Genomic DNA, 20,338 nt, shown 5'->3' with positions numbered 1-20,338 from the left:
CATCAGAGTGTGGCAACTAGGGGATTTTCACAGTAACTTCATTGCAATGTTAATCTAAGCCTATTTACGACACTAATAAAAATAAATCTTTAAAACTCATCACCTTCAAGCTGCTAAGCTTCCCAAGGCCCAGGGAAGCAGGCTGTTTGAGGTTTTAAACATGACAATTGATTAAATGAAGGTACACAGTTTCATCATTGCATTCAAATGATCAGCCCACTTCCTGTGAGTGGTTTGGTCGCTTGCCCCAGGTAAAATTGAGTTTGAGGTGGGTCTGGTTCCTGCTCCAAATCATTTGTGCTTTAACCTCTGACATGACCCAACCTATCCTGTTTTTAGGAATTAAGGGCTAGATTTTACACTGAGACTGGGTTCTTTTAGATTAGGGGAAAGGCTGTCCTTGCCTTAGGACCATTAATTGACTCGAGCCTGGCTTTCTGCTCCCCTTGATGTAGCAAGTCATGCCTTTAATAGCTTTCTGGTCCCATCAGCACCACCAAGTGCTGTGGCCATTGCTGGAACTGCAGCCAGTCTCAACAGTGATCATGATCATCAATAAAGCTGGGAGGTGGTTGATGACAATGAGGAGGTGTCACTGAGGGCCAGGCTAGCAGGCTAGCAGGCTTTGGTGAAGGCAGCCTAAGGGGTTGAGATGGATGGGGGCAGCAGATACATGGGAACGCCACCACCGTCCTGACTTGGAAAGATATCGCCGTTCCTTTGCAGTCACTGGGTCAAAATCCTAGAATTCCTTCCTAATGGCATTGTGGGTCATGAATTGCAGCAATTCAAGAAGGCGGCTCACCACCACTTTCTCAATGGCAAGTAGGGATGGAAAATAATGGGGGCCGGGGGGGAGGGGTGGCGGGGGCGGTGGTGGTGGTAGTGGTGGGGGGTGGTGGCGTTGGGTGGCAAAAACCCTCCCAAAGACCAGTGCAAAATTTTTGTGTTGTTTCTGCGTAACTGTGACTGAAGAAATAATGAATGAATTGTAACAATTCGATAATAAACATAATCAGCTGATTGATAAAATTCTAATAAACTTCTCAATAGTTTAGCAGTAGTCTGCTCCGTTTAGAATTTACTTCAATGCAAACCTGAAATGAATAAAAGCTGGATTTCTGGACTCTAGCATTCACTTGGAAAATGGGTGGAGGGCAGCCACAAATGAGAATAATTTTCATCACTCCTTTAATGCTCCAAAGATCTTCTAAAATAGGTCCGAGATTGTTTAAATACGCAAAACATAGGTTCTGAGATATTTGCATTTGCAAAGCTCAGTACAAATGGATGCTGTGCTCTGTTGCAATAGTCACTGAACAACCTCACCAAAGATTCTTAAAGGGGCCAGTTCAGAGATGGAGCCGACCAATCCTCTGCCCTCCAAAACCATTGAACTGCAGTGGGATACTGGTTGGCACCCACAGGTTGCTAGTGGCATATAAACTGAGGCCTGAACCCACATTGAGTTTGGGCTCGTACTGGCAAGAACTGAGTGTATGGAGATACCTTCATGTCCATTCCAGGCAGAAATTAAATTTCTCATCTTAATTTTGTGAGTTAAATTAATGCACACTGAGAACTTGCATAGTGTGAATTTCAAACTAATCATGTACTCGAAAATAGCCAAGTTCTCCATTAACTGTTATCAGATGTGGTGAGATATCAGAGGCTTCTCGTATTGAAGCAACTCGGAGCCTGGAAATAAAAAGGGAAATTGACCAAAGTCAGGTGACCATCTACAAGATATAAAGTAAAAGAATGCATCACATATCTGAGATATTGTGACATGTCTCAAAATATTATAGCTGAATGTTATAGCTGAATGGCTGCAAAATCTCCAACTTTATCTAAAGAGATGAAAGGATATCGAAGGATCTGGAGAAAATCAACTTAGCGCCAAAACAGCCCTGATATGGAAACTCCATCTGCAAATGTGAGATATAGCAGGGAGTTTATCTATTTCTACTACCAGTGAAGCACGACCCAAACAATAAGATGGCATTAAAGACACAAAGAGTGAACACTGCTGTTGGACTGAATACAACTGTATGAACCGAATATTTACACACATCACCTGGGGAATAGCTGTGTTATTTTGTTGCCTTTGTCTCAATATGTTTTGTATGCGATGACTCACTGTGAATAATGGTACAAAGTGTTTCATCCCATTAAATCTCATGAGGCTCACTTATGTAAAATGTTAAGGTTGTCTAGCAGTAGCAGGAGTGCAGTCTGAACAGACTGTGAGCAAATATAATGCCAATCTCTGAAGCTGCTGTTGACTGATGTCAGGGTCGAAGACGGACAGTAAAGGTCACGGCATCTTGATTTATATTGAAAGATGTGGAAAAGCTCTCAAGTTAAAACCAGAGATAGAACTGTGACATGATTTTGACGGAATGACATCAAGAACCACTCAATGATTCTAGGCCTGTTGAATGTGTTAAATCTTCAAAAGGTTGAGAAATCTACATTTAAATTTTGCACCAGTATAAATCATCCCATAACATGGAAACTTGTATGTACCTGAACAAAACTTTTAATTGAGAAGGGAAATTACAAGGCAAGTAGTCATGGTGCATGAAGTATTTAATGGGTGGCTCATACTGGAACCAATGCTGTATTGTTCCTTAAAATTGAGAACTATAACACTCTTTTTACAGTTAATTCTATTTGGAAATAAGATCCTGGGTACTAAAGCTTAGTTATCAAAAGACACTTGGAAAATTAAAGCTTCTGATCTTTTGTGTTTCAAAAGAATGCTGTGAATATTTGGCAAGAGCAAATGAAACATGAAAATATAAGAAAGCTGGCAGAACAATGACTGACTGGAACCCAGAAATTATTTCTGCTAAAAAGTTATCTTATTTGAATGATTGAGAGTCTTTATTCATCGCTTTTCATATGATTTACACTGCATACAGTTGGCACAATGGTTAACATTGCTGCCTCACAGTGCCTGGGACCCAGGTTCAATTATTGGGATACTGTGCTGAGTTTGCATGTTCTCCCAGTGTTTGCATGGGTTTCCTCTGGGTGCTCTGATTTCCTCCCACAGTCTGAAAGATATGCTGGTTAGGTGCACTGGCCATGCTAAATTCTCCCTTAGTGTACCCGAACAGGTGGTGGAGTGTTGCAACTAGGGCATTTTCATAGTAACTTCACTGCTTTGTTAATGTAAGCCTACTTGTGCTTTTAATAAAATGGACTTTAAATAGAACATTTGAGAAATGTATTTTTATTATCCATCAAAAATTATACATGGTGGCAGCAAAATTTGACTCAGTAGCACTAATGATTATCAGCCATGATCGAATGGCAGTACAGATTCAATGGGCTGAATGATCTTATTCTGCTCCTACATCTAATTAACTTATTGTTTTCATGCTCTGGGAACTGGTTAAGGTTATAAAATTGCAGGGCGCGACCACTACACTTTCAACTTGGAGATCCAAAGTGCAGGCCTTTTATACTTGTGACAGAAGTTTGCAGAGTAGGCAGGCTGAGATGTTAGTTGGCATCTAATGATGGTAAAGCTTACCATTTTGGGCCTTGGTGCTCTAGTTAATGCTCTCTCTTGACATGTGTTAAGTGGTGCCCCCAACAGAGTTATTTAAATGCTTTACCATCCAACATGCAAGTGTGAAGAGGTATTCGTGGGATGTGAGGAAATCCTTCTTACCCAGAGAGTAGTAAGCATCTGGAATGCACTGCCTGGGAGAATGGTAGAGACACATTGCCTCACGTCCTTTAAAAAGTACTTGGATGAGCACTTGACATGTCATAACATTCAAGGCTATGGGCCGAGTGCTTCAAAATAGGATTAGGTGGGAGATTAGTTGTTTCATACATGTTGATGTAGACTTGATGAGCTGAAGGTCTTCTTCTGCACTTTATGATTTGATGCTTCTATGATTATATATTTGCTATTTCAGAATTAAGGATCTGATTGTTAGAGGCGTTCAGAAAAGTGAAAAAGATTCATACAGATCTGAAGAGAGTGCAAAATGTAGTGTTACAGTCATAGCTAGGGTGAAGAGAAAGATCAACTTAAACTCAAATGTCTGAAGGCAGCAGGGAAGAAACTGTTCTTGAGCTAGCTATTACATGACTTTAGACTTTTGCATCTTTTTCCCAATGGAAGAAGATGGAAGAGAGAATGTCCGGGGTACATGGAGTCCTTAATTATGCTGGCTGCTTTGCAGAGGCAGCGGGAGCTGTGGACAGAGTCAATGGATGGGAGGCTGGTTTGCGTGATGGATTGGGCTACATTCACAACCTTTTGTAGTTTCTTGTGGTCTTGGGCAGAGCAGCAGCCATACCAAGCTGTGATACAACCAGAAAGAATGCTTTCTATGGTGCATCTGTAAAAGTTGGTGAGAGTCGTAGCTGACATGCCAAATTTCCTTAGTCTTTGGGAAAGTAGAGGCGTTGGTGGGCTTTCTTAACAATAGTGTTGGCATATGAAGAATGTGATTGCAGTAGACAAGGTGCAGAGGAGCTTCACCAAGATGTTGCCTGGGCTGAAACATTTCAACTACGAAGAAAAGCTTGTTAGGCTGGGGTTGATTTCCTTAGAGCAGAGAAGGTCAAGGGGATACTTGATTGAGTTGTACAAAATTATAAGGGACACTGATAGGACGGATAGGAAAGAACCTTTCCCATTAGTAGATGGGTTAATAAACCATGGGCATAGATTTAATGTAAGGGCAAGAGATTTACAGGGGATTTGAGGATGAACTTTTAACCCAGAGCATGATGGAAATCTGGTACACGCTACCTGAAAAGGTGGTAGAGCTGGGAACCCTCACAACATTTGAGAAGCATTTGAATGAGCTCTTGAAATGTCATAGCACACCAGACCACAGAAAGTGCTGAAGATGGGTTTAAAATAGATGGGTGCTTGTTGGCTGTTCCAAACATAATGGGTTGAAAGTCCTCTTGTTGTGCAGTATAACACTATGGGTGGAATTTTCCCAAACCCTGGCAGAGTGTGAAGTTCAGAGTGCAAACCAGCATGCATCTCTTCAGATGCACTGCCAACTTTTCAACCCGGAGTTTCTGGTGCACAAAGAATCTGGCCAGCAGTGGAATTGCTGGGGAACCTGGGATCGCCATTGGCAGGACTGGAAGATCCCGCCAGCGGAAAAAGCTGAAAAATCCCTCCTTTTGTATCAACCTTGCAACAAGAACTTAATTTCCTGCAGAGTTCTTGCACAGGAGCAGTAAAGGTGTTTGATATAGGGATCTTGAAAAAAGTGCAAACAATCAATGAAAATCTGGGTAAACTCAATATACACCAGTGCAAGCTTCCTTAAAAAAAAAACTGTGCAATGTCATTCTTCCACCATATCACACCTGAACAGTCCCAGAAAATCTGGGGCCAATGGCTGGAATTTTACTATACAGTAAATGCCAGAACCCTTAAGAGTATTGATAGGCAAAGGGACCTGGGTGTACAGGTACACAGGTCACTGAAAGTGGCAATGCAGGTGGACAAGGTAGTTAAGAAGGCATATGGCATGCTTGCCTTCATCGGCCACAGTATTGAGTTTAAAAATTGGCAGGTCATTGGCTTTATAGAACCTTAATTAAGCCGCACTTGGAATATAATGTTCAATTCTGGTCACCACACTACCAGAAGGATGTGGAGGCTTTGGCGATGGTATCGAAAAGATTTACAGGATGTTGCCTGGTATAGAGGGCATTAGCTATGAGGAGAGGTTGGAGAAACTTGGTTTGTTCTCACTGGAGCGATGGAGGTTGAGGAGAGACCTGATAGAAGTCTACAAGATTATGAGAGGCATGGACAGAGTAGATAGTCAGAAGCTTCTTCCCAGGGTGGAAGAGTCAATTACTAGGGGGCATAGGGTTAAGGTGTGAGGTGTAAGGTTTAAAGGAGATGTACGAGGTAGATTTTTTACACAGAGAGTAGCGGGTACCTGGAACTCATTGCCAGGGGAGGTAGTGGAAGCAGAATGGTGGTGACTTTTAAGGGGTGCCTTGACAACTACATGAATAGGGTGGGAATAGAGGGATATGGTCCTCGGAAGAGTAGGGGGTTTTTGTTAAGCCAGGCAGCATGATCGGTGTACGCTTGAAGGGCCTGTTCCTGTGCTGTAATTTTCTTTGTTCTTTGTTCTTTGCCTGCCTGCCTGACACTGGAAGCGGAGGAGGTGAGGGGCGGACCATAGAAAGGTCTGTTGACTCTGTGCAGGATTTTACAGTTTCCAGATGAAAGAGGCCATAAAATCCCACCCAATATGTCCAAATCATGCAAATATAATAACATTTTGCAGGAATGGCAGCGCTTACTATGAAAGTAAATGGGAGAAAGTGTATGTTTTATTTATAAAACTAGAAGATAACAAAGGAATAGTGAGCTTTAAAAAGTGAAAGCAAAGAAGTGGACAAGCAGTAGTCATCACAATGATAGGTCGCATCCAGTAATGAAAGTAAAGGCACAGATAAGAAATGTCATTTTAATTTCGGTTATGCAGATGTTAGAATAGTGAATGATGCGATCAACAGTAGTTACCTTGTTCAGCTTGAGCCCAATGGAGCTGTCAGATCTGGCACCGATAGAACAGATGCTGACAGAATCAGAAAGACTGCTCGGCAACAAAATGCATCACTTTAGCAACAAACATCTAAAACGCTAAGGACATTTTCTGCTTGAATGAGTCTTTTCTTCTGCTTGCCACGTTCCATTAAGATTACCTTTATAGTTTGCATGGCTAGGTCACAGACGACTGTAGCAATGAATGATTGCACGCGGCCTAAAGGCAACTCGTATTGCAACAACAGTGTAGCAGTGTATGGAGAGGCAACAGGACCTTTGTCTTAGGACACAGTGTTGCAATGGGTTTGAGAAAATATGGAAAAGCTACTAACCCAACAGGCTCATGGAGGACAGCATCTTATGGATTGACATTATTTGCTATATATTAAAATGAAACCTTATCCACCAGAAAATAACACAATGCACTGTTAGCTGTAATTTTGTTGGATCAAACAAACAGAAAATCTTGCATCCTTCAATTATTTCATGGTGTTAAGTAATCCTGTCATAGAATTGCTTACACAATACTACTTTGTTTACTTTTGTGTTTAAATTCTGCCATTGAAATAAAACAAGAAAAGTTGCTGAATGATTTCATTGTGTTCATATTCAAGAAGAAATTATTTTCACACAATAAATATTGAATAAAAATGGGCCTTTGATGTTTTACACTCTTGATCCATTGACTAAACTTTCTGGTAACTCTGGTGGGAATATATAAAACCTATTGCATTAGGTTGCCATGCCACACAAGACATGTATTTATATCAGGTTGAGTATGAAGTAAGTAATAAGATAGGTCCCAAGCGGGATATGCTACAAAGTAAGCTAAGAGAAGTTAACTTCTTTGCTCCAGAAAGAGGGCTGTTACAATGAACATGATTGAAATCTAGAATAGAATAGAATCCCTACAGTGCAGAAGAAGGCCATTTGGCCCATTGAGCCTGCACTGACAACAATCCCATCCAGGCCGTATCCCTGTAACCTTTCGCATTTACCCTGCAAATCCCTCTGATGCTAAGAGGCAATTTAGAATGGCCAATCAACCTAACCCGCATCTTTGGACCGTGGGAGAAACTGAAACACCCGGAGGAACTCATGCAGAGCCAGGAAGAACGTGGAAACTCCACACAGGCAGTCACCCAAGGCCGAAATCGAACCTGGGTCCCTGGCACTGTGAGGCAACAGCACTGACCACTGTGCCATTGTGCCACTCTTTATATCGTATATAAAACATTAAATTATATAAATATCCTGCATCTGAATTATTGCATGTCTGGCATCAACTTCATTGGGTTTGTATGATAATCATGATGTGGAGATGCTGGCTTGCAGATCTCTCTGTCAGCTGTTCCGGTTCATTGGCTGTCTCATTGTGTTCGCTGTTGGCCTCTTGGGGTGTGTGGAAGAACTCCCGCAGCCTCATTCGCCTGATGAATTCCTCTGTGTCTGCTGCAAGATTGATGGGGTCCATTTTGGTAGTGGGACCTGTTGGACTTTAACCTGGTGTTGTGAGACTTCTTACTTTGTATAATAACAGCCATATAACTCATCAGCATAATCAATTAAAACGATTTATTGCTGTGATGAAAATAATATTAAGGAATCTTGTTTTCCCTCCAATTTTTCCCTTCCTTTTTTCCATAGTTGCTGATTCCAGTCGCAATACAGTCCCACAGATCTCAGTTGACTGATAACATTTTTCCTAAACAGTAATACAACTGTGAAGTGTAAAGGACATTAAAACTCAACTTTTTTTTTGACTGGAATGGACACTGGGGATATGGGATAGGATGGGGAAAATAGAATTGATGTAGGAATTCAGTCATGATCTTACTGAAGAACAGAATAGGCTAGAAGGGCCAATTAGCCTTAACCTTAATGTCCTTACATTCTTATCATCCTCCTGCAGCATGTTAGTGTGCACACGTTATAATAGGAATCATTCAGTGTCAAAAAAAGTGCCAGTACTCAAATGATTTATTGTTTCTTTCTCTAACATGAGCACGGTAGCACAGTGATTAGCACTGTTGCTTTACAGCTCCAGGGACCTGGGTTCAATTCCCAGTTTGGGTCACTGTCTGTGTGGAGTTTGCACATTCTCCTCATGTCTGCATGGGTTTCCTCCAGGTGCTCTGGTTTCCTCCCACAGATGTGGGTATGCCGGCGTTGGACTGGCATAAACACAGTAAAAAGTCTGACAACACCAGGTTTTAGTCCAACCGATTTATTTGATAATAGACTCACAAGCTTTCGGGGTTAGTCCCTTTGTACTCCCACAGTCCAAAGATGTGTGGGTTAGATTGATTGGCCATGCTAAAATTACCCTTTAGTGTCCTGAGATGCATAGATTAGAGGGATTAACAGGCAAAATACATGGGGATAGGGCCTGGGTGGGGTTGTGGTTGGTGCAGACTTGATGGGCCAAATGGCCTCTTTCTGCACTGTAGGGTTTCTATGATTCTGTATGCTGAAGAGAAATGTAGACTCCAGGTGTTGTCCAAGTCGGCTAAAAGACTGGAAAGTGAATTTATGGTTTAGTGCCATTCTGCATGGTGCATTTACGGACAACTTTTAAATATATTTATCCTGACCAATCTCCACAAAATGCCATTCAATGGTTAGCACTGTTGCTTCATAGCACTAGGGGCCTGGGTTCAATTTCTGGCTTGGGTCACTGTCTGTGTAGAGTCTGCACGCTCTCCCTGTGTCCTCTGCTCTGGTTTCCTCCCACATTCTGAAAGTCGTGCTGGTTAGGTACATTGACTTGATCAGGTGTTGGAGTTTGGCGACTGGGGAAATTTCACAGCAACTTCATTGCAGTGTTAATGTAAGCCTTACTTGTGATGAATAAATAAACTTTAAAACGATGAGAATAGGTGACACAATCTGGTATGAATAAGACAATGCTGTGAGGTTTTTGAATATCCATGGGAGCTATAACCACTGCTCAAAAAACTGGTAACGCAGATAGTGCAGTATGTCTTCTTATCTAAAATGAAAGATACTTGAATTATGGATTCAAGCTAGCTTAGCTTTACAAAACTGTGACAACATTCTCCACAGCTGTTTATGTCAAGCTGTTTGAGGTTATGCTGGGAGAAGACACAAGATTTAACAGAGGTTATCTCTGGAGTCCTCATCTGTATGAGTTTCATGCTGGTATCCTGTTGCAATGAATATATCCCCAAGCAATAATTCATGTCTTTTAACCGTGTAATATGGTTCCTTTGCTACAATCACAAAGGGAGTAAGTGGCATATGTCATATTGTGGATGCAGTCCATTGAAATATCTAAGTGCTAATTCAATTGCATTTTAATTGATTCAAAAGGTAACTTCATTATAATAGCTCAGTGCCCCCTCACAGTGTTTATATAAACTACAACATGATATACAATTGCATATTTATGTCAGAATGATTGATGCACCAACAGCATCCATTATGTTTTTTTACTCCCAGACAAAAATGTCAGGCCCGATTCTCCCAAAAAAATCTAACTGCTGAACTGACGAGAAAACTGGTGCAAATCTCCACTATTTTTTCAGTGCAATTTCAGATCCGAATCTCCCCACTCTATGCGATGCAGAGGTCACAACTATGAATCTCATTAAAAGCTCGGTGTGGGGGGCAGGGCCTATTCATACCAAAGAGCCTGAAATCAGCAGGATGAGCAGGAACTCGCGCATGAGCACACCTCTGGGAGATCACTGAATGGACCTCCCAGCATCCAGATCACTGCTAGCCAACCTTCACAAACATTGCCGGCCTCATTGCTGGCCCCCACAACCCCCCACTGACATTGCTGGCCACATCGCTGGCCCCCACAACCCCCTCCCCACAGGTATCGCTGACCTCATTGCTGCCCACCCACCAACCCCGCAGACATCGCTGGCCCCATCACTGGCCCCCTTCCGCACACAGACATTGCTGCCTCTTCCCTCCCCCACACAGACATTATTGCCCCTGCCTTCACAGGGCTCCTGATGTGTGGTGGATGTGTGTTGGTTGCAGCCCCCTCACTGCATAGCACCAGCAAGGTGAAGTGGGCTACAATCAAGGCGTCCCTCACTGCCAGATACCTGCCATTGCCGCCCACCCTCTTTCCTCTGATTCCTCATATGGTGGGACATTCACCTCGCCCCCTTGCTGCTCTTTCTTCTCCTGCTCCAGCTGGTCTCCCAGCTGCTGGGCGATGTTGTGAAGAGTGCAGCAAGCGACACTGATGCGTGCAGCAAGCACAGAGTCATACTGGAGGGGGCCCCAGAGTGGCCCATGCAGCGGAACGGCATTTTAAGCAAACTGATGCACACCAGCCTGGTGCAGCAGCTGCTTCATCTGGTTAGGCCTCAGACAGCACATGGTGCACTCCTCCCCAACTTGGAATCCCAGAACTCGGTGTAGTCCCTGACCCCGCGGCAAGACAATATCACTGCACAGTGCCCTGGAGGGAAAAGCTGAACAGGACTTCTTCAGGGACCCTCCCACGCTGAGCTCTGAGAAAATGGAAGCCCTATGAAAACACCAGATATCACTGGTCCACAGGCCAGCACCTGAAGACAGCCAGGAGAAGTCCACAAGCATCTCCAAAGCCTGCTTGCAACATCCCTTGAACTTCACTTGCAGCATTTACCTCCTCACACCAGTTCATGGCTGCCACGCCAGGCTGAGACTTTTATATAAGTGTCCCAAATCATGCCAAAGTGACATCATACCAAATAAATGGGAGATATTAACTGGGTGCAAATTGCCGTGTGGATCCCGATAATGGCATGCTAAACTATGTTGAACAATGGAAATCAGCAGTACACTGGTTTTCAGTGTGGCCCCAGCGTTGCCATTTTTTTCCTGTTGGGAGATGTGCGTGGGTCATAAACACTCACGGGGATCCCACAAAATGACTGACATGTGCATTTCCCAACACAATCTGCCAAACAACATGCTTGTTGCAATGGGAGAATCAGGCCCATCATTTATTTCTGTACTGTCTTTCAGAAATGCAAATAGCAAATACAAAATCAAAACCAGTACATTAATAGAAAATCATATTCGAGAATTAGAGGATTCTGACTCCTGAGAACCTCAATGTTGTGTTAAGTATTCTAAGAATAAATCTATGGCTAATTTAGTGTACTCCACCATAACTTCTTGACCACTTCAAGCAAGTTTATTATCTTGGAGAGGGTTGCGCAGCGTCAGCCACATTCTCTCTTCCCAGTCCCATCTGGATCCAGTGGCAAGACAAGAGTCAAGACGGCTGGAGATGGGACTAGGCGCAGTGGATGACCAGGATGTCTTCTGTGTCTTGTCCTGCTCTTCGTGTTCCACGACGCTTGCAGAGACCGCCTTTTTGACCGTTGGACCTTCCAATGGTCTCATCCACTCAATCCGGCAGAGTCTGTCTTCACATGCTGGGATAGACATCTCCCTATCTCACCAAGGGTTTAGACCCGTCAGCTACCCTCACCTGGTTTAGCTGGCTTATCGAAGCCGCTGCGCAGGGTGTGACCACTGTCACATCCAAACAGCTACGGGGAGCCACAGGTGAGAGCTGAGTGCCAGGTGGGGACAAAGGGTGGACAAACTGCCCTGAAAAAGGACTCGACATATTCCCTCACCAGAAATACTACCCTTCCCTGACACCCTATACACCCTCTGCTGAACGCTGAATGATGCCTTCCAGGACAGTGTTACTGGAATCAGCCTCAAGTACAGAGTGGAGGGAAGCTCTTCGATCTGAGGAGACTTCAAGCTATTACCAAAGTGAAGGAGACTGTTCTGAGAGACTTCCGCTGATGACTGCACCCTGTATGCTGGCTCAGAGCAAGAGATGCAAGTCAGTATGGACAAATTTTCCATGGCTTGTGACAACTTTGGACTCACCATCAACATTAAAAAGACCGAAGTCATGCACCAGCCTGCTCCTCATGCACTGTACACAGAACCCATAGTCACAATCAAAGGGCAGAAACTACAAGCAGTGGACCAGTTCACTTATCTTGGCAGCACCCACTCCCAAGCAGTGACTATTGATACAAAAGTCAACTGCAGAATAGCAAAGGCAAGTTCTGCTTTTGGTAGACTGCACTCCACTGTGTGGGAACATCGAGGACTCAGCCCAGCAACAAAACTGAAGGTTTACGGCGCCATGGTACTCACTACCCTCCTGTATGCCTGTGAAACGTGGACTGTGTATCGAAGGCATGCAAGGTGGCTCAATCATTTTCACATGACTTGTCTTTGCAGAATATTACACACCAGGTGGCAAGAAAAAGTACCAGACACTGAAGTTCTCTCTAGCGCAAGTCTACCCATCAGTCCACACATTGCTGATGAGAACGCAGACCCAGTGGGCAGGTCATGTCATCCTTATGCCAGACGAGCGCATACACAAGAGCTCCTTTTTGGGGAACTCTCTGCTGGAAGGCACTTACATGGAGGGCAGAAGCAATGTTACAAAGACACACTCAAGGCCTCCCTGAAGCCGCTTGACATTGACACGACCACCTGTGAAACGCTGGCACAAAACCGCCCTAAGTGGCACTGCCTCATCCACAAAGGCTGTCAAACTTACAAGGCAAGGTGTATTGCTGAAGCACAACTTAAGCTTGAGCTGCACAAGTCCAGAGCCACCAGCGCAACAACTACAGCGTCTACACAAGTCTGTCCAATATGTGCCAGGACATTCTGTGCCTGAATTGGCCTGATCAGTCATCTTCGGACACACCGCAACCAGCCTCAAAATGACTAATTGTGTCGAGGTCCTCTTCGACGCTGATGGATGAACAACACCAGCAACTTTCCAAACCTCAATCAGATGTTCAAACTTCCACTCTTTCAGTGTGCATATTCATGTGCCAGGACTTCCATATTGTCCCAGCACGTGTGCACGGGGCACAATCGACTTAAGTTGTAATTTGGGCTGGAAGTTATGGGCCAATACATTGGCTTTCCATTTTTCCAACATAAATTGATAATGTCAGATAACCATAGCCAAGTTAAACTCTATCTGCCACATTTTGGCCCACTCCAGATCATCTATATAAATGGTAAATAGCTGAGGCCCCAGCACCGATCCCTGTGGCACTCCACTAATCACCAACCGCCAATCAGAATAGCACCCATTGATACCAAATCTCTGCCTCCTATTCGACAACCAATCCTCTATCCACGCTAACACCTTATCCCCAACTCCATGCACCCTGACCTTCTGAAGCAACTTTTTGTGCGGCACCTTATCAAACGCCTTTTGAAAATCGAGAAACACCACATCGATCGGTTCCCCTCTATCCACCGCACTAGTCATATCCTCATAGAATTCTAATAAATTCGTCAAACACGACTTCCCCTTAACGAATCCGTGCTGCGTCTGCTCTATCAAACCATTCCTTTCCAGGTGCCTCGCTATTTCTTCTTTGATGACGGATTCAAGCATTTTTCCAACTACAGACGTTAAACTAACCTGCCTATAATTCCCTGCCTTTTGTCTGCTACCTTTTTTAAACAGCGGCGAAAAATCAGCAGTTTTCCAATCTTCCGGCACCTCCCCGGAATCCAATGAATTTCGGTAAATAATCACTAAGGTATCCATTATCACCTCTGCCATTTCCTTCAGAACCCTGGGATGCATTCCATCCGGTCCTGGGGACTTGTCCACCAACAGTCCCATTAGTCTATCAAGCACTACCCCTCTAGTGACAGTAATTGCATTCGGGGCTCAACTCCTACCAACCTTCTATCTTTAATATCCAGCAAACTATTGGCGTCCTCCTCTGTGAAGACCGAGGCAAAAAACTTATTTAAGGCCTCAGACATTTCCTCATCTCCCACCACTAAATCCCCCCTCTCATCCTCTAAGGGTCCAACATTCACTCTAGCCAGCCTCCTCTTCTTTATATATTTGTAAAAACTCTTACTGTCCTTTTTTATATTTAGTGCTAGTTTAGCTTCATAGTCTATCCTTCCTTTCTTTATCAACTTCTTAGTTATTCTTTGTTGATTTTTAAACCTTTTCCAATCTTCTAATCACCCACTACTTTGAGCCACTCTGAACGCCTCAGCTTTTAATTTAATACTCTCCTTTATTTCCTTCGATAACCATGACTGGTTCTCCCTTCTCCTACATTCCTTCTTTACCATCGGAATATATTTCTGCTGAGCACCGAAAAAGACTTCCTTAAAGATCCTCCACTGTTCCTCAGCCGTCCTACCAATCAATCTGTGCCCCCAATCTACATTTGCCAATTCCTCTCTCATCCTATCGTACTCCCCTCTGTTCAAACAGAGGACACAGGTTCAGGACCCTACTTTCTCATCCTCCATCTGCATCAAAAACTCAACCATACAATGATTGTTTGTCCCAAGAGGATCCCTCACAATAAGATCCCTAATTCTTCCTGCCTCGTTACATAACACCAAATCTAAGATAGCTCGCTCCCTCGTTGGTTCCGTCACACACTGTTCAAGGAAACTATCCCGACAGCATTCCAAGAACTCTTCCTCAAGCCAACTGCGTCCGATTTGGGTCAACCAATCAATATGCAGATTGAAATCCCCCATAATTATCACCGCTCCATTTCTGCGCGCATCATTTATTTGCTTGTTTATAGCCCGCCCCACCTCTACGTTATTATTTTGGGGGCCTATAGACCACACCCACCAGCGTCTTCCTCCCCTTATTGTTCCTTATCTCCACACACAACGATTCCACGTTCTGCTCTTTGGAGTCTATATCTTCCCTTACTACCGCCCTGATATTATCCTTAATCAGCAGAGCTACCCCACCCCCTTTTTCCTCCCATCTATCCTTCCTAAACACCTGATACCCGTGGACATTCAGCTCCCAATCCCTGTCACCCTGCACCCATGTTTCCGTAATGGCCACCAGATCATATCCATTTGTGCTGATCTGCGGCATCAGCTCGTACATTTTGTTCCGAATGCTTCGTGCATTCAGGTAAAGTGTCTTTATCCCAGCCTTTATCTGGACCCTATTTGAAGGAACGCTACCAACCTTTCTCATGCCCCCTACTCCCTTTATTGTTCGGACATCCTCAACATTTTCCTGCGCTGTACCCTCTCTTTTACTTTAGATATTGTAACTTCTCCCACCCCTGCACCCTCCCCCCCCAATTAGTTTAAAGCCCTATCTACAGTCCTAGGTATATGATTCGCCAGGACTCTGGTCCCAGCACGGTTCAGACGAAGACCATCCCATCTGAACAGGTCCCGTCTGCCCCAATACTGGTGCCAATGCCCCATAAATTCAAACCCATTCCTCCCACACCAATCCCTGAGCCACCCATTCATCTCTAATCCTATTTACCCTACGCCCATCTGCACGTGGTTCAGGTAGTAATCCAGAGATAACCACCTTGTCAGTTCTGCTTTTTAATTTGAGTCCCAGCTTTGCATACTCCCTCTGCAGATCCTTAGTTCCCATTTTGCCTATGTCGTTGGCACCCACATGTACCACAACGACCAGATTCTCACTCTCGCACTCCAGGTTCCTCTGCAGCCCAGATGATACATCCTGGACCCGAGCACCAGGCAGACAACACACTCTTCTGTATTCTTTATCATTGTGACAAAGGACAGTGTCTATACCCCTAACTACACTATCCCCAATTACCACTACATTCCTCTTTACTTCTTCCTCCTTGTCCTGTGTCTGCACCACTGTACTGTGGGCAGTTTGCTCATCAACCTTACAGCCCTCATTCTTGTCCACACTGGGAGCAAGAACCTCAAACCTGTTGTGCAGATTGAGAGGCTGAGGCCTTTGGGTCCCCCCTCCTTCCTCCCCACTCCCCGCTCCTTCCTCCCCACTCCCCCCTCCTTCATCTCACCATTACTCCCCTCAGCAGCACCATCTTGTTCCTGACCCTCAGAGTTAGCCAGTCCAGGGGGTGTGAATCTCTCTTGTACCCCATTATCCAGTTTACACTCCCTCTCCCTGATGAGCCTCAGTGCCTGAAGCTCAGAGGCCAGCTCATCTACTTTGAGCTGGATCTCCTCCAGCAACCAGCTCTTACTGCAGACATGGTCGCTGGGAAGGACCTTGGGGTCCACCAACTCCCACATGATACAGAAACAGCACATCACATGCCCCTCCATCACAGTCTCTTAGTGATTTCTAAACACAGTTAAGAATTTAAACTTACCTTGCCCTTTTCTCCCAAGTCCTGTGATCCAAAGCCCTTAGAGCTCACTCTGCTTCCCTCTCACTCCGCTGCCCGCTGTCTACAGCAATCCTCCTTTTAAACTTTGCGCAGTAAAAAAAATCCCTTCCCACAAAGCTCCGCGGCCCACTTCCTGTTTAACTTTTTAAAGCAGAAATACCGTTACAAAGCCCGCGAAAATCTTTACAAAGGTAATCACTTACCTTTACTCTGTGCAACCTTCACTCCACTCGCTCCAGCGAACAATGAGTTGCCCCTTAATGTCGAGGGGGATTAATGGGGTAAATATATGGGGTTGTGGGGATAGGGCAAGAGTGGGATTGTTGTCAATGCAGGCTTTATAGGCCGAATGGCCTCCTTCTGCACTGTAGGGTTTCTATGATTCTATGAAATGTCCAGTTATCACTTTCTTAAAAATAGATTCTAACAATTTCCTAACAACAGATGTCAACCTTAATGGTTTGAAGTTTCCTACTTCCTGCCTCCGTCCCTTTTGTGAATAAGAGAGGGAGGTTACATTAGCATGTTTGCAGTCAACTGGAACCTTTCGACAAGCAGGGAATTTTTGAATATCATAACCAATAGAACCACCATATCCACTGCCAATAGGATGTCGACTGTCAGGCCCTGGGGATTTGTCTGCCTTCAATCTCAATGGTTTGTTGAGTACTATTTACCTATTGATGATGATTGTTCTAAGCTCCTCGCATTCTATTGACTCTGCATTATATGTTACTATTAGGATGGTGTCCTCCACCGTGAAAATATTGACTGAGCATCTCCACCATTTCTGTTTTCCTCACTGTTAACTCACTATCCTTTTACTTTGAAAGTATTTCATTTTATCAACCGCTGCAAAGATCTTATTTGGCTTGTCGTGTGTGTGTGTGTGTGTGTGTGTGTGTGTGTTTTTCAAGTCTTTTTTTGAAAAAGGAGACTCTTTTCATAATAAATCAATTGTTTGGACTTTATTGAAAGGAGCCTTGTGAAAATCTCTATTATTTTTGGTCTAGCAGTAGTGGACGTAAATAGTTGGACAATAGTGAGTGGATTAAACATTTACACGATTGATGCGACCTGTGGAGTTGTGGGGCATGTGACTCTGCATACTTCTTCCATCTTGGTCATAACAGGTAATTAACTATCATTCAATATTTACCAATACATGAAGGGATATTGCTCAAGTTCCACATCCAGCTTGTCAGAATGCATTATTTTCTCTGTAATGCAGCATGACATTTCTGTTTATTAGCTCAGAGGATCATGAAGATCAAATCAAAAAAATATAATTTACAAATTGATTTCATCATGATTTTTGGGAAATACACAGTATGCTTCTTCAAGCTGCCAACTACCTCAATATCCTTGCAGTGGAAAAGATGATTCTTTCACCAAGCCTTCCCTGAACTTCTGAAGTTTGGCAGCAACGTTCAAATTTTATTCAATTGAAGATCGATCTTGTTTGGAATGGGGAATCCCTCCTTGACTGGATTTGTGCTTCTTCAGGACTGAGTTTAAATTGTCTGAAGAGTGCAGTTGCTCAAACTTGCATGGATCAGCAGAGTTCAGCCAGTTTCAGTAAGGACAAATCTTACTGTTTTAATTGACAGATTGCCTCAGATCTTCCATTAGTTCTTTCCCTTCTTCTTGAGCTTGTGAACCTTCATTGAAAGATTTACATTTAATTATTGATGCTCTACAGCTACTTATTGCTGAAAAATACCAATCAGGGAAACAATATCAATTCACAGGTTTTTACAGAGCACCAATTAAAGTCTCATAGTCTTTTGCGTGATTACACGAACACTCATCGATGATCACGTAGAATTATGTGAGGAACGTACTCTCAAGAAAAGCAATGCTTTTTTGTTTACATCCTATTTCACTGCAGCAGTCAATTATTCCATTGTAAAGCAAACTTACAAATCTAACACGACCAATATACAACAAGCCGTCAGGAGAACACAAAAGATAAGCCCTCTGACGTTTGAAGCAAATCCTACAAGGTTAATAGCATCCAAGTAACTACATTTATAAAACTCATTTGTACAAAATCACCGTTGATTGAGTGTAGTTTCATAATAATTGAGAAACAATCTTTTAATCGGTTCAAGGCAGCAGCTGTTACTTGCTTCAACACATATCCCTCAGTGATGTTCAAACATCAGACCTCAGTGTTAATTCAACTGCTATTATTTAACTTGGCTCAATAAGAGCGAGATGAAACTTGGCTTTGTCAATGTCAAGGACTACTCTGAGGGAGCCGAACAAGCAGATACTAGTGCAGCATTATTAACAGCATCGTCAGCTATCACTGATTCACTGTGGCATTAATGGTGTTGAATTGCTTTGTTTACCACTGCCACGAAACATTGACATGAATTAAGAAACACTCAGCACAAGCTATTGCTTTAACAAAATGTACTTTGAGTAAATAGATGAAACTGGAATGCTACTGGTGCTGCCTTGTATCATTAGACAGAGTGGGAATAGGACAATTGTTTATCCCAGGCAGCCTGGTGTAATTTCCAAATTATTTGTAATTTTGCTTTAAGAATGTGCTGCTTGTGACACAAGTGATTTAAACGTCTTTCTTAATTAATTAAACAGCAAAAATATAATTGATTGTGCAGCTGTACAAGAGACACAGAAACTATGAAGTAAAAGAAAGCGACGTAGGAATTGCTGAAGATGCAGAATGTGCTCATCACATCACTATAAAGAAGGCCCCAATTTTTTGCCCCTTATTAATTTGAATAATGGTGAGCAGTCAATGTTACTTGGGCGCTTCTTTGGCAGCCGGCCTAATCAGTGGTACAGCTTTGCGCATTGCAGACAACATTTAAAGGCAGTCAGAATCTTTTATAGGGAGATGTACTTTGGCTGCAGGGAAATATGAGTAAATATTCTGCACGGTGGCAAACAAAACATAAGCAGCGAAAGCCCTGCAATTTTCAAAAATTAGAGGTTTAGCTGGAGAAAGAAGGTGATCGATCCACCAGGTGATAGGAAGATCCCCAGGCCAGATGCTCCACACTAGTGACCCTGATGTAGCAAGACAACAATGATTGTTTCCTTTCAGGACATGGCTACAATGTTCAAAAATGTTAAAAAACATCACAAAGATAGCTTAGGTTAGCCTCCTAGAAAACCCTACAGTGCAGAAAGAGACCATTTGACCCATCGAGTCTGCACCAACAACACTCCTGCTCCAGGCCCTATCCTCACAACTTCATACATTTTCTTTGGTAATCCCTCTAACCAACACATCCCGGAACACTATGAGTAATTTAGCACTGCCAATCAACCTAACCCACACATCTTTGGACTGTGGGAGGAAACTGGAACACCTAAAGGAAAGCCATGCAGGCACAGGAGAACATACAAACTCCACACATAGACAGTGACACAAGCCGGGAATGGAACCCAGATGCCCGGAATTGTGAAGCAGCAGTACTAACAATGTCACCCTACTTGTATTTGTCTCTGCTTAACCTTGCACTGCCTATTACCTCTCTGCTCATAACCCTTCCCTGCCCCAATAATCCACACTCTCCTTAAACAGTGCAGCACACCTCACTCCTGCTGCAGT

The 20,338-nt window shown here is 43.5% G+C and overlaps 1 long non-coding RNA gene across 1 annotated transcript in view; it reads right to left on the bottom strand.

Moving 5' to 3' along the window:
- The window catches only part of LOC145342651 (uncharacterized), a 112,894-nt gene that overhangs the window by 12,308 nt on the left and 80,248 nt on the right, over positions 1–20,338 (bottom strand). The window lies entirely within an intron of this gene.

Source organism: Carcharhinus amblyrhynchos, chromosome 4 (assembly GCF_965287045.1).
Source record: "Carcharhinus amblyrhynchos chromosome 4, sCarAmb.v2.hapA, whole genome shotgun sequence".
In the NCBI taxonomy this organism is placed as follows: Eukaryota; Metazoa; Chordata; class Chondrichthyes; order Carcharhiniformes; family Carcharhinidae; genus Carcharhinus; species Carcharhinus amblyrhynchos.
The sequence above is the reverse complement of the archived record's forward strand: the minus strand, read 5'-3'. Positions and strand labels throughout refer to the sequence as shown.